The 17860-nt window shown below is 39.7% G+C and overlaps 1 protein-coding gene across 2 annotated transcripts in view; it reads right to left on the reverse strand.

Moving 5' to 3' along the window:
- The window catches only part of Adgrl2 (adhesion G protein-coupled receptor L2), a 647549-nt gene that overhangs the window by 208132 nt on the left and 421557 nt on the right, over positions 1-17860 (reverse strand). For both annotated transcript variants that reach the window (XM_076575175.1, XM_076575176.1), the window contains one exon: positions 7487-7528. The gene's annotated coding sequence lies outside the window, so the exon portion shown is untranslated. The remainder of the gene's footprint in view (positions 1-7486; positions 7529-17860) is intronic.

Genomic DNA, 17860 nt, shown 5'->3' on the forward strand with positions numbered 1-17860 from the left:
ACTGTACACTGCGTGTGTGTGTGTGTGTGTGTGTGTGTGTGTGTGTGTGTGTGTGTGTGTATCTGTGTCTGTGCCTCTGTGTATATGCATGTGTGCGTGTGTGCAGGTGCCTTGGGTATGTGATTTGAAGCCTTCTTTCTTACTTTGATCTGCCTCTGGAAAAATTAAAGGAAAGTGCTACAAACTGGTCAAATGTGGGCTTTCAAAGTACTTACCCAGTGTGATGGCTAGCCTCAATTGTCAACATGATGAGATCTAGAATTACCTGGGAGAAAGGCCACTGGACACGCCTGTTAATCTTGACTGAAATAACTGAAGTGTGGAGACTTGCCTACCATCCCCTGGAATGGCTGGAATCTCAGACTATAACCTTGGAGAAAGGGAGCTAAGCAGCAATGTGTGTTCATCTTTCTCTGGTCCCTTAATGTGGATGCCATGTGAGCCACCAGCCTCCTGTCTGTGCCTCCATACTCCCTGCCATCTGCCATGTCCTCCCTGTATCCCTGTGACTGTAAGCCAAATAGACTCTGTCTCCTGTAAGCTGCTTTTGTCAGGGCACTTTATCACAAGAACAGGGAAATTACCCCTAGACACCCATAAACACCCCCATCCTTCCTTCTGTGGTGGGAAGAGATCACAAGCCTTACTTTCTTCCTGACTTCTAAGACTCCAGCACTCAGGGAGCCCATCTCACGATTGGCTTTTGTTCATGTGAATGCAGTTATCAGGACCATTGCAAGTTACAAAGACTCCACTCAAATCAGCAAATTAACTGGTTTGTAGATCTTTGGAAACTTAATAACTGGGATTAAGGCTTAGAATCTGCCTGTTCTTGGATCTGTCAGCTAATACAGTCTCCCATGTCCTGAGTCTGTCCCATATTTCCAGATCTAAAATTTACGAAGACCAGCTATGAATGGTTCAGCTAGTACAATAGTCAATACAGTTTCATGGGTTGTTGTCGTCGGTCGTTGTCGTCTCCTCCCCCTCCTCCTCCCCCTCCCCCTCCTCCTCCGTCCCCTTTTCTGCTTTCTTTTCGTTTTTGAGACAGAGCTATCCTAGAACCCACAATGTATCCAAGGATGACTAGTTTATGATCCTCTTATTCCCACCACTAGAGTACTGGGGTTACAGGTCTATGGTACCATAACCAGTCCATGAGGTGCTGGGGATCAAACCTGGAGCTTTGTGCGTGTTAGGCAAGCACTCTACCTTGTAGCCACATCCTCAGCCCCACTATTGTTAATGTAATGTCTTAGTTTCTTGGTAAGCTCAATAGAAAAGTGGTATTTAGTTGTTGTTGTTGTTGTTGTTGTTGTTGTTGTTGTAGGGTTTTGCTCTGGTAGCACCCATTCTACAAGAACTCTCCGGATTCAGTCTCCTGAACACTGGAGTCTCAGGCCTATGGGCAACTACACCCCACCCCACCCAGAGACGACTTCCTTTTGTTTCAAAGAGGTACAATTTAGGGACAAATTTGAACTATATATTTCCCAGTATATAGTTGGGACTATAACTTAAGGCCATGACCACTCTGGACAGACAGTGTGGGCCACTGAGCTTTGTCCTCTGGGCTTCAAGGTCTTGTATTAAGACTCAAGTTGTTGTTCGTGCCCCGTATGAGGTTGGAGTTTCATGTTGGTGGGCATGGCTGCTCTCCTCATCACAGCAAGCCATATTTACCCCACTCTGTGTCCTCAAGGTTAAAGGTGTTTCAGTACTCAGCAACCTTCTGGGAGAAAACTTAGTTCCTAAATCAATACAGTGAGATGTAGTGGATATCTGTTCTACCTATGACCTTGAAGTACCAGCCTCCGGGGCGTGGCCTCCAGGCTACCCTTAAGACCAGAGAGGCACATAGGGCGCTCTCCTCTCTCCCTCGTGGGCTGGATGGTGTGGATGGATTCAGGAGGCAGAACAGTGTGGAACAGGACCTCAGCCTTCCAGGACCCTGTGACAATTCTCCTATTCTGTTCAGTGAGTTTTCTTTTCTAATAAACTCCTTTTACCCTTTAAGCAGACTCCCATGGATTACTCATTATAGTGAGAAGATCTGATGAAACCCTACGTTCATGAAAGATGAAAACTTAAAGTCAGTAAAAGAAAGTGGGAATGTTTCTAACTCAGTGTAAGGTGTGTACAAAACACTTCTCATTTGATAGTGAAATATCTGAAGTCTTCCCTTTAAAAGTCAGGACGAGACAGGTAGGGTGTTCACTGTTTTAGCACAGTACTGGACTAGTGTCAACACAAGGAACACAGGGAGGGGCGTATGCAGAGACTGAGAAAAGCCAATTGAACAGAAAGGAGAGCAACTTCTTTATATGGGGAATACCAGAGAAAATGGAAGTTATGAAAATTAATGAAAACAGGTTTAGTAGATACAAATTATTAGAGAGTTACATTTGAAGGCTAAGAAGAAAACATTAGAAACTATCATCTTAAAAAGTAAAGAATCTGAAAGATATAACTGAAAAAAAAACAGTTGTAAGAAGTAGAAGTAAGTTTAATAGATATACATAAAAAATAAAACCCTTCTGAAAAAACATTATAATGCTTGGTCATGGTGGTAGATGGCGATGATTTCGGCATCGTGGTTGCTGGAGTCAGGATGATCATGAGTTTGCATGTGGCTCTATAGTAAGCCCTTAACTCAAGAAAGAAGCAAAGAAGGGAAGAGAGGAAGGTAGGAAAGAAGGGGAAGGGGAAAAGGGAGGGGAAAGCAGGGAGGACGGAGTTATGGAAAGCCTCCTACTTGGAAAAGAGAGCATGTAGACAGATTGAAGCAATCCAGATCCTATAAGGACTATTTTTCTTCATCTGAAACTGTAGATTCTACCATTCCAGTCAAATTGATTTTTTTAATTTGACTGCTGTGTGTGTGTGTGTGTGTGTGTGTGTGTGTGTGTGTGTGTGTGTGTGTACAAGTCAGAGTACAACTTCTGAGAGTTTGTTTTCTCCTTTCTATTATGTGGGTCCCAGGAATGGATTTGGGCTGCTAGGCTTAGGAGCAAGTCCCCTTTTCTACTGAGCCCTCTTGCCTTTCTCGATCTGTTTTTGGGTCTACAAAAGAAGACAGGGACAAGCTCTTTCTGAAATCTGTTTATAAGAGAGAAAGACACAGTAGCCAAAGTGCCCCTGAGAAGGAGACAGGCTACTCACCAGAGAGCTCAAAAAGTTCTGATAAAGCTACAATAACAGCAGTGTGACATCGGCAGAGGGGCAGACAGACTCACCAAGAGAACCAAACGTTAGCTGGAAAAGGTGTGGACATTGATTTACACAAGGATAGCTTCAATACATCACTGGGAAAGAAGAACGAACTATTCCAAACACAGCACCAAGTCTATAATTTCCTATTTTTCAAAATGTATTTCTACCTCAGACATGAAAGTTGACTTCTAATGGATTAGATTCTCAGATACAAAAAGCATAATGCTAAAACACTTAGAAGACTTAGGCACAGTTTCTGAACTCAGAAGTGCAAGGCAGAAGTAGAAAAGGAACGCATGCAGAGTAAAAGTAAAAGAATTAAGAACTCTGAGCCAAGCAGCCCTGAAGGGACAAAATAAATAAATAAACCTCAAGAAACTAAAAATATACATTTGCCACTTGACTAAAAAAAACTAACAGATTAGTGCATTTGTAGTCACCTACAAATCAACCAGTCGAGGGCCTTTCAAGTTTAAAAGAGGAACCAGAAAACTTGTTGCCAATAAAGACAAAAAGAGACAACCACATCAGTAATCAAGGGATAGAAAATTAAAGTCATGAAGAACTTTCATTATCTAATCAGTAATTTCATTAAAAAAAAAAAAAAAAAAAAAAAAAAACTACCTTTAACCACCTGACAGTATTATGTGCTCACTGGGGTCCCAAACACTTAAACGCCAACCTTTGTGCTCCTGATAGGACCTGGACCTTGGCCTATGTGGCCTATGTGACAGCCATGAGGTACCAATGAAGTTGGAATCCTTGTACCTGGAGAGCTGGAAGTTTCATGTTCAGCAGCTGTGGCAGAGCAGGGGCCCTCAGCTTCACAGTGGTGGCCTTTCAGACAAGGTGGCCTTGTTACATAGGGACTCTACTATGTCTTTCTTTTAACACTGTCCCTTAGGGATATTTCATGTTACTGGGATATCCATTAGCATATCCCAGTGTAACAAGCAAAAAATGTTGTGGGTATCACTAAATAGTCTCTGGAGGGGGAAAAATCATTCCAGGACTAGAATCACGGTCCTAGAATGATTTTTGCATATATTCATATACGTGTCTTTGACTGTTCGTGAAATGACTATATATCACAGTCAACAGCAGAAGGGAAATACTGGAAACAGTGCAATGCTTGGAACGTAATGGAGTAGTATATGACAGTGTACATGTCTTTGCGACGTAAAGGGTGGAAAATTCATTGTTGTGTGAAGTAATTATAGACAATCGTGTTTGTCTATGTTACAAAGTGTGCAAAATGAACAATTAAATATGCTGAGGTATAAACACATGGAATCAAGATATCTGGGGGGAACAGCAAATGATTATATTGCTTTGGATAAGCAAGAAATAAAACAGAGGGAGGGGTTCCAGATCACGTTCAGCTATGATTGAAGGAGAGGATTAAGGAACTGTTATTAAAAGACACAGAGAGGAAGTCAGAGATCATTGTAATTCCTTGTTTTGTTTTTTTACCCTGACACTGGCTGGCAAACCATGTGTGTATGGTGATATGAATGTGTGGGTGCAGGTGCAGGTGTACGTGTGTCACGGTCCGTGGACAAATCTTGGCAGTTTATTCTCTTGCTCCATCATGGGCTCTGTGAACGGAAATTGTGTCACCAGGCTAGAAAGGGGAGTTCTTTGACCTGCTGAGCCATCTTGCCAGCAACCCCCCCCCATTTTATAATTACTTAGTATTTTTATGGTCCAAGTACACAAGTATTTTAGCTATATGATCTATATGATGCAGTTCAATGCAGTTGTTAACAGACTAGAAATGCATTTGTGTAGATTTAATGGGTTATTTGTATATTTGAGCAACTGCAAAGTGATTATAAATTATTTCAGAAGCTAATTTAGGGCAGAGCATGGGGAAGTTACAACAGCCAGTTGTTAGCCAGCCTGACCGCAGAAGCAATGGCTAACATCTGGGCAGTGGTATGCACCATTTTAATCCTAGCACTCGGGAGGCAGAGGCAGACAGAGCTCTGAGTTTGAGGCCAGTCTGATCTATAGAGGGAGTTCCATGACAGCCAGGGCCACACAGTGAAACCCTGTCTAGAAAAAAACAAAACAAAACAAAAAGCAATGACTTAAGAGCTTTCCTGGCTGACCACATTTAAAACAGGAGTTTAAAAACAAAATAGGATAATCTAATAACAGTCATCAATGCACAGAGAAAAAATGTTTTAAAGAGCCCATCAATTACTGTTTTGCTAATTAGGAAGAATATTTTTTCCAGTGAAATGAACCAAAGAGTTGTGTGAAACCAGAATCCCCAGAGATCTATAATGGAAAAGATGAGGTGAACAAAATTTTAATGGAAATTGAGAGAAGTGTCCTTCTCATTGCTGTTTCCAAACTCTCAGACATAATCAACCCGTTGGCTGCTTATTGATGCGCTATTATATTTTTTTAACTTGCCATCCTCTTGCCTCAGCTTCCAAAGTGTTAGGATTACAGATGGCTGCCACCATGTCCAACCAGAACTTTCCAACCTCAAAAATACTTTCACACTTGTGTGATGTACTGCAAGCCAGTGAGTTCCTAGTGGTATTTCCGCTGCCTCTCAATTTTACTAGTTATTTTTGATACTAAGCATTCTTCAGTCTGCTATGGTGAGCAGGTTTTCACACAAGGACTCCTGGGGCTGGATGCACTTGCTTTGTGTACAGGATGCCCCAGGCTTGATCCTCCACTCCACACAAGTGAAAGTAAAACTGCAAAGATTTCCATGGTCTTTCACTCTTAGTCCTTGTAAAGGCTCGGCATAGAACCCAGGCCTTTACACAGGATCACTCAAGTATTCTGAGTAACCCCCAACCTGACAATGGTTTCCACATGAGAAAACTGCACAGTGGGTGTAGGTGGAATTGGTTACTCTTGAATGTTGGTCTGCTGTTCTTGTGGGTTGAAGTGTTTCATCTTCTGGTACAACCTCTCTGTCTTGTGAGCATTTGTTGTTATCATTAAAAAGTGAAGTACCACACTGTCATGGCCTAAACACCAATGTGAAATCACAGACTATGCCTGAATTCAGAGCACACATTTGTATCAGAATTAAATGGTTTTTAAAAGAACAGTTTTCTATCCCTTTAGGTACTTTAAAAATATATTATACTTAATTAATATTCACTTATATTTTACTTTATCTTGGAGGTGGGTGGGATATACAAAAATTTTATAAATATATATATTTATTTTTGTCATTCTAGTTGTAAGTTTTGCATAGAGAAATATTTCTCAATTATATGTTTATATACTTATTTAATATCAAACATGTTCTTTTGAATAGTTTATTATTCAAGTAATGTTTTTCTTCTGTTAGAAAAATAATTACATTTATTACAGGAAATTCAGAAAATGAAGAATGGAAACTATTTATTGAGTTATATTCCCAAAGGCCTGTGGACTCTGAGACATTCCCCCAGATCCACATGATATCTCCCCTCTTTTTCATTTTACCCAGCATGCCACATATCTAGTATACATTCTCTGCCTGCCTTTTCACAGGTTCCAATGTTTGACTATTTCACAGTGATATTTTTCTTCAATGAAAATGTTCTTGTTTTCATAGTTAATGCTCCAGACACTCAGAACAGACATCACAGTATGTAGTACCAAGTTTCTGAGAACCATTTCTGGTGACCTTTCTTATTCAGTAAGATTCCTCTGTTCATTATTTAGATTGTAAGGAGGTTATACTCAAGACTATAACCAAATGATTTGCTGTGTTGTAAAAACAAGAAGACAATGAAGCCACACATTTAAATAAAATCCTGCAGTACCTACCCTGCCTCATGGAAGTTGTGATATATAGTTTAGAAAATAAACATTTTAAAATTCACAGAAACTTCAAAGCCCTGGTCAGACATAAATTTCAATCAGTTTTTCTGTAACAGTAAAAATCCAAAGGCTCTCATTCACCAACTCTCAGTATGTGTGACGGGTACACAGTCTGCACACAGAACGCAAAACACATCTATTTCAGCCTCAATGTATATTTTAAAATAAATTACCCCAGGAAACAAAATGTTGAATACATTGTATTCAACTATGATCCAACAAAGGCAGCAAAAGCTCCTCTTCCCTTCAGAGAGCCAGCATCGTATTAGGTGAGAACTTTGAAATACTCAAGAGACTTGAAAGCCACAGAATTATCACACGGCTCCCCAGAGTTAGAGGGCAGCACGCCACCTTCATCACGACAGTGCAACTTTTCTGCCTTGCTTTTGCTTGGGACTTTCAAATGTAGGAAGAGTTCTTTACTTACCATTCTGGGAAAGATGAAATTTATCATTGTATCGTAAATACCCTGGAAAGCAAAGAAAATATTATTATTTATTATACCTTCATCTACAGAGGTCCTGACTGTCAATTGACTGCATCAGCAGCAAATCAAAAGGACCCAGCTCACAGGGCCAAATGCTCTTGAACACAGATGACTCGGGACAGGGCTACCTCGGGATTGAGTGCTTATGGTGATGTGCACTTTCAGATGCATAATGCGGCATTTTATTTTCTCAAAATAAATGCTATAGGGTTAAGAGAATATAGTTGACATGTATTTTTTTCACTCTGCCATTTCGCTCAATTACATGAATATAGAAGTGACAGAGATACTTAAAATTCTTTAAGGGAAAACTTGGGGTATATTCCAGTTTTCTGCAATGAACATAATGACCATTCTTTCTGTTCAACAATAAATAAAATTTCTAACTGAAAACTCAAATGTAGAACCTGAGAAATGAAAAGTGAAGTCCCATGTCCTTTTCAATTGCTTGCTGTTTTCTATTGATTAATCTTAAAGTCCTCAATATATCACAGGATAAAAATTAGAGCAAATTTCTATTCTCTAAAGTGCCCCCAAACACATGTATTCCCTGAAACACCAGAGGTCAAACTCAGGGCCTTGCATGCCGGGCAAGTGCTTTGCCCATGAGTATGTTTCCAGCCCACATGTTGGGTCTCAAATTTACTATGTTCTTTGAAGTTTCTAATAAACATTTACTTTCAGTTTTTTGCATTTAATACAAAATAATTTCTCTTCGTGTTAATAGATATAAACATATCAGAATATGAGAAAATATGCTGTCACATCCTGATGAGGTTAGTAAATTTTCTGTTTCTTGTCTTTCTTAAGTACCATAAACATATTTTAAGGAAAATATATCATGTTTCTTCTGTCTTTTGAAATTACACAGTGGCTAAAGGGAATGGAAGTGACCTCAGAAGAAAAAAGGGAATTTGTTAGAATATGCTGGAGACCCATACTTCAGATTCTAAACTGTTTATCTAGAGAAGCAGTCATTGCAACAAAACTATTCTTAATGTACATTTAAAATGGTTTTTCCTTAAATCATAATCTTTCTGTAAATAAGAACTAAGATTTCAAATGTAGATTCTACTGTTTATAGTTTTAAAAGACAATTGGCTAGAAAATAAAATTAGATTTGATAGGTGTCTGTCTGATTAATATTTTCAAAAACAAACACCTTTTTGTCTTTATTGTAAACATTGTATTAGAACTGTTTTGGATTCATAGAACCTTTGCTTCCTTAATTATTGTTTTACATTTTATGCTTCACAAGACATCTATTTCTATTAGGTATTTTATTTTTTTTTTAATAAACATTTGGATTCTGTCACAACTCACAAATTTTCCTGATAAAAATATTCCTTTAAAAAAATCTTGCCACATGCCAGACTTTGTTGACTCCCCAAGGCAGACCTTACCCCCTCTGAGGAGTGGATGGGGGGTGGAGGGTGAGGTGAGGGGAGAGCTGGAGAAGGGAAAGAAGGGGGAACTGTGGTTGGTATGAAAAATGAAAAAAATTAAATAAAAATTCTTACCATTTGTATCCAATCATTAGTGTTCATAATCCAATTCAAAATTTCTATTTATTGAGTTGTTCACTGAAAACTTTCAACATCCCCCAAACTTATATTTAGAAAGGTAAATTGTATTATATGTGTTTCTTATTCACACGGGATTATTAATGGAAGTTTTTTATATCACTATTCATATTTATAGTTTCTAAACTGCTATTTTTAAAGCATTTTTAGGCATAAGCTCCTGAAGAGGGCAGCACGCTCTAGATATCATTAAATTCTAAGCTCGCAAGTGACAGCTTTGGGTTTACTGCACTTTTTATTTTTTGGAACTAGAAGGGAGGAACTGGGTCTATTTCATAGATATCTGCTCCCACGATACAATGAACCAGAGGAAATTCTAAGCAGTTGCCCACCAAGGTCAAAACCGCATTTGATTATTCAAAAAGAACATTCAAATCAGCTACCCACGGCAATGTGTTTCGGGAAGGGACAACAAAATGCTAGTGAGGAGAATTTGCGTTTGGAATATGTTTTATCTTAGTGCTGTGGATAACTTCTCCTATTGGCAAAGTGTTCACTGCCAAGCCTACTAAAGGGTTAGATTTAATTATCTCACTTCTTGCACATTTCATCTCAATTGCTATGGCAACATTCACTTGCCTCAGCAGCCATGCACACTTTAATCAGATGCTTCCTCCCCATTTTTCTATGAACCCAAACTGTATAGTCAAATTTACAACCAAGTCCTGATGAATCTGATAACACGACTTACAGTTTAATGGGTGTCTGGCCTTTACCCACACATACAAATATTCCCAGAGAGGTTTAAAGCTGTAAGACAACTGTAGTACTTGATGTTTGAACTTTCATACTCAGTTGATTTATTTTATTTTACTATCAGTGACCCTTTTTATTCTTTTCTTTTACTAGTCTGTAATCTCTAGCCCATCACCACTCTGGAGAAGGAAAGGATAAGAAAAAGGAACAGTTTCCAGCATTCAAATGTCAACCCTCCTTAAGAGCCTGATGGATTACTTACTTCTTATTGGAATACAGTTTGGATGCCATGTCAAAGAGCCCTCCTTTATTTCTTGAATACCAGTATGTGAGAAAAGGAAATAATTAAAGACAGTACAATCTGATACAGGATGCAAAATGCAGATTCAAATAGATGGCTAAACATGAAAAAACTTCAGGCATGTTTCCAGGTAGTGTGATAGTCTTAATGAGAAGGAACAGCACAACATATTAAGCTGTGTGTTTCACTTGGATGACTGTGTACCAGCAACATTATCATGCAAATCACTGGCATTTTACAGTCATATTTTAGCATGCCTTTTTCAACATCACTTAGTAGTGGCTAGTAAAACTTCTGTTAGTGGAGGCAGCCAAAAAGATGCTTGCTGTAGCTGAGTTCCCAAATCTGAAGTTTGAACATCAGTTTCTAATGGCATCTTACATATTACAGATGACTACAGCAGTCAAAACTTGAACATAAAAGACCATTTAAAAATTGTTCTTATGTACTTTTAGCTTTAATTGAGCTCCATATTAGCAGGTTATCAAAATGTCATTATTGAGAAATTGAATTCTCATTAATGATAAAGTTCAGAAGCTAGATAACCCCAGGAGAAGCTAAAGGAAGAGCAGGTGTTAATTACAAAGAGAAACCTATAGGTCAAGATAAGTGCAGATGCTGTCTTCAGATATTTGCAAGACTTCTTATGTAGGGCACATGGAGAGTGTCTAGCACACTGACAAATGGGAGAGCCAGAGAAGTGGACTGCAGCTCTGTAGAGAGAAAAATCTAAAACAATGAGCACTGCTTAAATAATACTCTAAGCCATAAAACACTACGTTCCCTGTCTTAGGCATTTTCCAGAACTATTCACATGTGAACTCAATTTTCTCTTGCTTGAATTCTGGGAGAACATTTTAGAAAACATGTTAGAGCCACTCCAGGCCTTAAGATCAGGAGATATAATGAGTCACTTCTTAGTGGATTTTTCTGTATGTCTAGGAAACCTAGTCATGATGCTCAAATAGCACATTCAACCGCACACTGAAAATCCTGGGCTGGACAAACAGGGACTTAGTGGAGAGTTCTCAAAAGCCTCCAAGGCGACATGCAAATTGGTTCAAAGTGGCTTCCTTTCAAGAACCTTTGGAGTCACCAGGGGATGAGGAGAGGTGAAGATTGAGTTCTCCTTTTGGTCTTGGCTTTTCCAGCTGGGGTGCTATCACATGTGGCCTCTCCTACTGCTTACGTTAGACTTCCTCTCTGGATGAAAGGAAAATTTTTGGCATGATCCTCAAACTCTACATTCACTTAAGAAACAATAATTGCTCAATTAAGAGAAGCAGGAGCTTTTCTTCTCTGTCCAAAGAAATTAAAAGATGAAGAGAAAATTACACATCTCATGGGAATGCTCATCTTCGACATGATTGCTGACTAAGATAAAGGGAAGTTGTGGCTAATTTAGAGATTATAAATATAAAGAAGTTGCTGATTCTTGACTCAAAATAATGCCTACATTTCATGTAACATTAGATCGATAAAGTTCCAGTTTATATTAGTTGTAAGTAGTATTTTCATTAAATTTGGTTTTGAAGTTTCCTAGGGTAGCCCATCTTCAAATCACACTAATGGAAGGGACTCCGGGAAGGGTTTGTGTAACATGTAACCTTAATGTGCTCCAGTGCTGTGCTGGAGTGGGTGACCTCTGAAGAATGGCTGTCCACCAGATGTATGGCACGTTACCTACAGAGCTGATATTGCAACTGCCAGGAAGTTAACTTTTATTTTTACTATAAAAAAATACAGACTGCTGTATACTTATTAATTATTTACCTCCTTTGTCCTTCCCTGTCCATTCTCATCAAACCTTTGCATTAGGGTGTCCTGGTGAAATTTCTCCTACTGGGATGTTGTTACCAAATGGCCCTGAAACTTGCCTCCAAAAGGCCCACCCATAAAAGCTTTTACAAGCCAACCCCATTTGGTTGGCTGTGATCCAGCTGTCTCTGCTGAACACAAACATCAGCTACAGAGAAGCAAAAACTTCCATGGCACCCTGGAGGAACTTTTTGATTCCCCAAATGTCACCACGAACTCACGAATATTTCCTTGTGTCACAAAGACCCCGAGAAAAGGACTGCATCTGTGCAATGCTTGTTCCCATTTGCAAACCTGGTCCCCAACCCCAGACCAAAGACTGTCTTCAATAAACAAGTATTTATTTGATGCCTATCACATCTAAACTTTAAGGATCCAGAAAAGGACAGTCAGGAGCTAATTTTAATGATGATATTTGTTACGCGAAAGAAGAATGACGTATTGCTTGCGTATTATAAAACTGAAGATACTCTAGGAAATAACATTAACATAAAAATGAAAATTCAGTGTCTTTTGTTTTTTCTCCGTTTCACATCACAAAATCTTTTCATATCATTCAACAATGTTACCTCACTGAAGTAATTTCAGCAACAAGTGAAAAGCACAAATTTTGTAACATTGTCCAATGTGGCACCCTCCCATCTCTCATGTGGACTTCTTGCCTGTAAAATATTAAGGCCTCTATGATGCATCAGAGCCCTGATGGTGAGCTGACTGAACATAGAAAAAGCCTGGATTGGGTTTGCAATGTGCACTGTGCAGCAGTACTGATAATAATAAACATTTAGAAAGTGTTCATTCAATGCATAATGAATGAGTAGTTACTAAAATGAATGCAATGGTGTGGCCCAAATTCAAGAAGTGTTTAGCAAGAACAGTGTCATTTGAAATGATCTTAATTTCATGAAGTTATGGGGCTTTTCACTGGCAGGAGAGATTTGAATAGTGGGTGGAAGGAGGCAGAATTAAGAGCATCAGCAGATTGCTTAGGATACCTCCAAATTAGTGAAAAGATGTAATTCTGCAGATGGAGGATTGAACTCAAAACCTTGTGCGTGCTATATGGTGGCTCTGCCACTGAGCTATGCCGCCAACTCAGTTTCTCCTTGATGAGGCTGCAAGTTTGTCGTTTTGTGTGGTTTAGATGAAGGAATATTGTAGAAAACTGTCTCTCAAAGCTGATTTCAATCTGCAACCCTCCCCACCTAGTTAAAATGAAGACTCTATTTAGTAGGTTTGCATTAGGAATGCAATTACCCACTTTTAGCAAGTTCCCAGGTGGCATTAGCACTGAGGCCACACTTGGAATGGGAGGGAATACTATGGAGATGCTGAAAGCCAGGCAGCATCCTTCAGACTTGAGAATGACTCTGCCTTGTCTGGCAGTCAAGATGAAAACCATGCTCCTGGGAGAGAAGTCTGCTAACCCCAGAAAAGCCCCTGAGGAAGAGGGGATGTGAATACAGGAGATCCAGCTGGGAGGCTGTCTCTGTTTCCGCTGCAGTGTTCAGTTTGGTGCCCAGCTCCTGCTGATACACTGGCTTGTATATTCGGTCAGTCGAAAGCAGGCTCTCAGTGGAGTGACTGTGGACCTAGTGACTTTGAAAACAAGTGAAGTTTAGGGGCAAACATAGGAATCCATAAATGCTTTTTAAAATTTCTTTTTAAGATTTATTTATTATGCATACAACATGTATGACTGCAGGCCAGAAGAGGGCACCAGATCTCATTACAGATGGTTGTGAGTCACCATGTGGTTGCTGGGAATTGAACTCAGGACCTCTGGAAGAGCAGTCAGTGTTCTTAACCTCTGAGCCATCTCTCCAGCCCCCATAAATGCTTTTTTCCTCGCTCTCTACCTGGAAAAATGCATCCTTTCCTAAAAATGCTGAGACATTACCTCTTCTGTTTCTACCCTAGGTAGCTGTAATTATGTCCTTCTATGCATTGCTCAAATTCTGAAACCACTATATCATAACGATGACAATAATAACAATTAGCAAGATGGTACAACTTGTGTTTGGAATGCTCGTTAGTACTGTGAGGCAAATTGCTAAAAAAAAATTATAATTAAATCTGTGTACCGATACTGTGGAAAATGTGGCTAAAAATTGTCTTCATTTATACAGATGAGTATAAAAATAAAGGGAAACTCGTTTGTGAATTTTGTGCCTGGTACATACTAAGCAAATATATTTATCAGAAAAATGATCAAATGTATTCTACCACATCACAGATTCCTTGTGCATTTTTTACTTGACTTTTTTTCCCTTTTTTACTTAGTTCCTTTTCTCCAGTAATTATAACTATGACTAACAATTAGTGTTTTCTGTGCCTTGGGTACCACTGTAAGCAATTTGAATGTGTTGTTCATTTAATGCTCATAATAATTCTATAATTTAAGGTGTTATTATTATATATGAGGGAAATGAGGCATAAAGAGGATAAATAATATGTCTAAGTTTCCATATCTATGGCAGGAGAGTTAGGACCCATTAAATTGTGTTACTGATGATCATCCAACCTATCTTTAAAAATGTAGACTTGTGGCTGCTTTTTAAAATAAACAGCTTCAAACCACAGTATCAATGAAACAATAATTTCAGGGGCCAACAAGATGTTGGTAAAGCACTTGGTGTGTAAATCTCACCATGAGTTTGATTCCTATGACCCACAAAAAGATGGAAGGAGGTTGATAACACCACAAAATCGTCCTATGACTGCCAAACATGTGTGTATCCAGATATATACATCCTACACACAAACAATAAGTGAAAAAAATGTTTAAGTTCATTTTTCTCATGTGTTAGGAAAATGTCCATGAAGGTTCAAGAGACTTCCTGTTATCCTTTGGGTCCTATGGGCACACCACCATAACCTCTAGCTAACCCTGCAGTAGAGTCTCTTCTAAGAACTGTCAAATAGTCCAGGTCCTTATAGTCCTTACATCTCTCTAGCTATCTCCAAATCCCTGTCAGGGCAACTCAGTTCCAGAACAGAATAAAGAGTATTCTCCAACATGGAATGGCATATTGAAAAGATAGTCTCCTTTATGAATTTTTGCCTTAAGTGAAAGACAATCTCTCTGATACTTTTGTAGTAACAGGAGCCTTCTAAGGATCACACACAGAACTCAGCTTAACCTGATTTTTAAAAGTGTCTCACTTATTTTTATAGTGTATGCACTGGTGTTTTCCCACATACATGCCTGTGAACCACATGTGTGCCTGGTGTCCACACAGGCTGTGAATGCTGTGAAAGGGCATCAGATCCCCTACAGATTGTTGTGAGCCACTGTGTGGGTGCTGGGAGCTGAACTCAGGTTCTCCGAAAGAACAGCCAGTGTTCTTAACTACTGAGCCATTTCCCAGGCCTTTTGATCTAAAATTTTAAGATGTAAATCCAAGCTGGCAAACTAGATTTTTAAGTCTCTGAAACTGTGGGTTTTTTTTTTTTTTTTTGTGTGTGTGTGTGTGTGTGTGTGTGTGTGTGTGTGTGTGTGTGTGTGTTTGGGGTTTGGCTTTAAGGAAGATTGCTCTCTGTAAGCATACTATCACACTGCTGAGCCCAGGAGCTTAACCGGATTGATTGTTCAACCTTGCTCCGTGAGTTCATATGTTCTAATTTTGGCTGCGTTTGTCTCACAGCCAAGCACTGGTACCACTGAATGTAGCGAGTGACACTTTCAGCTCTACCATAGGCTCCTTCTTCCTGGCTTGTGTGTGCTACAGTTCACTTGAAAAATTTATACAGCCAAGGAACCTCTTATTTACCAGGTCCCATGTTATTCGTCATGCTACAAGGGTGTTGGTGTGACACTGTACTGTCCAGACTGTCTCTGAATTCCAGGCTTAGGCGATTCTGTTCCCACAGTTCCCTAAGTGCTGGGATTACAGGCATGAGCCGTCTCACCGGGTGTGGATTTAACACTTCTAAAAAGTATGAATTTTTTTGTAAGATGCTTGTTGTTTGGGGGGTTGTCTTTAATTTTTTTATTTTACATTTATTTATGCATTGTCTGCTGGGGCATGCATATCATAGAGTTCATACCAATTGCAGAAGAAAACTGGATGGGGTAGTTCTCGTCTTCTACCATGGGGTATCAGGGATCGAACTCAGGTCATCTGGCTTGGTGGCAAGCTCCTTTAGCAGCTGACCCCTCTCATGGGGCCTTGTTTTTAGGTTCTCCTTTTGCTTTCTCATCAAATTCAGTTTGTTTAGTTTTGGTGGGAATTTGTGACAGCGAGTCATTGCTCTAGATCCTATCAGGTAGCACGTTACTCGTGATAGTAACATTTATCCTGTGATTAAAGTAGTGACTGTAAAATGACTCCTTCTTTCTTATTTTATGAGTATTTTCAGAGCAGTCCGTTAAGTTGTATTTATTTATGATAGCATGAGCTCATGAATGTTTATTTCATTTAATGAATTGTAATCTGCTGTGCCAGAACATTCCAATCCTCCTGAATGAGAAGCCACTCCCAAAGAAGCTGTCATCATATAACTGAAGACAGTGAGGCGGAGGGATTAGGATTCCAGAGTTCAGCTCTTCATGTGGGGACTTACTGACAGAGCGTAAGGGGCAGCAAGATCAGGTGGTTGTTGACATTTGGGTTGCAAGGAGGCACATACATATTGTTTTGGACAAACTTGATTTCATTTAAGTCATAACATACTTGGGTTATCTTAAGCTAAAAGTCCCATTAGAGTCAGGTCAATGTCTAGCACCAGAGTGCAGCTGTGAAGGTCCCCACACAAGCCTAGTAATGGCCCCATCTACTTGCCGTTCACCATGAAACCATGAGGAACAAAACTGACTAGGGTTACCCTTGGAGAGTCATGGTGGCTAACCTTCATGATGGGTGCAATTGTGTCAAGTTGAATCTGTATATCTCTTATTGTTGTTACACATTTGGATCTTCAAATTATCTCAGATATGGTCATAGTATTTTTAATCTGACTTTTTTCTGTAACATGTTTCTGGCACTGTGCAAGAACATCTGTGCTTTTATATAAGAAGATATTCTAGGCTAGGTTTTTTTTTCCCCCTTGGTTTTTCAAGACAGGGTTTCTCTGTGTAACTCTGGCTGTCCTGGAACTCACTTTGTAGACCAGGTTGGCCTTGAACTCACAGATATCTTCCTTGCTCTTCCTCCTGAATGCTGGAATTAAAGGCATGCACCACTTTTGCCTGGTGTATTTTATTTTTTCAAGCCCCATTCCAGAATCAGATCTTTCTCCAAGGATTCTCCATGTTTTTCGGTTAAGAATGGTGGCTAGAAACCAAGATGTGGGAGGAAATTGTACCCAATGTGCAAGGGCAGTTATCTTAGGACCCAGAAATAAGGGACACATGGCATTAAAAAATCTATCTATCCACATACTCAGATCTACATTTATTTCTTATGTGTTTATGAAACATTGAGAATTTAATTTCCAAACTAGTCTTATGGGGGCCTACATGGCCTCTATTTTCATTTTTATTGCTACTTTCTCTGACAATGGGAGTCCATCTTCCATTATGTTTAATATAGTTCCTTATTTGGCCAATCACCTTGAGTTGAGGCAACTTATCTTTTGCTACTGAACACTCCCACCCCGACCACAATGGTTCCTTCACCCTATCAGAAGTTAAGAGTCCCCTCAGATTCTGGATCCCATCCCACACCACCTGCGGATGCCCACCTTCATACTGTCCACACCACCTGCGGATGCCCACCTTCCTCCTGTCCACACCGCCTGTGGATGCCCACCTTCCTCCTGTCCACACCACCTGTGGATGCCCACCTTCCTCCTGTCCACACCACCTGTGGATGCCCACCTTCCTCCTGTCCACACCACCTGCGGATGCCCACCTTCCTCCTGTCCCACACCACCTGCGGATGCCCACCTTCCTCCTGTCCACACTGCCTGCAG

Source organism: Peromyscus maniculatus, chromosome 6 (assembly GCF_049852395.1).
Source record: "Peromyscus maniculatus bairdii isolate BWxNUB_F1_BW_parent chromosome 6, HU_Pman_BW_mat_3.1, whole genome shotgun sequence".
Taxonomy (NCBI): domain Eukaryota; kingdom Metazoa; phylum Chordata; class Mammalia; order Rodentia; family Cricetidae; genus Peromyscus; species Peromyscus maniculatus.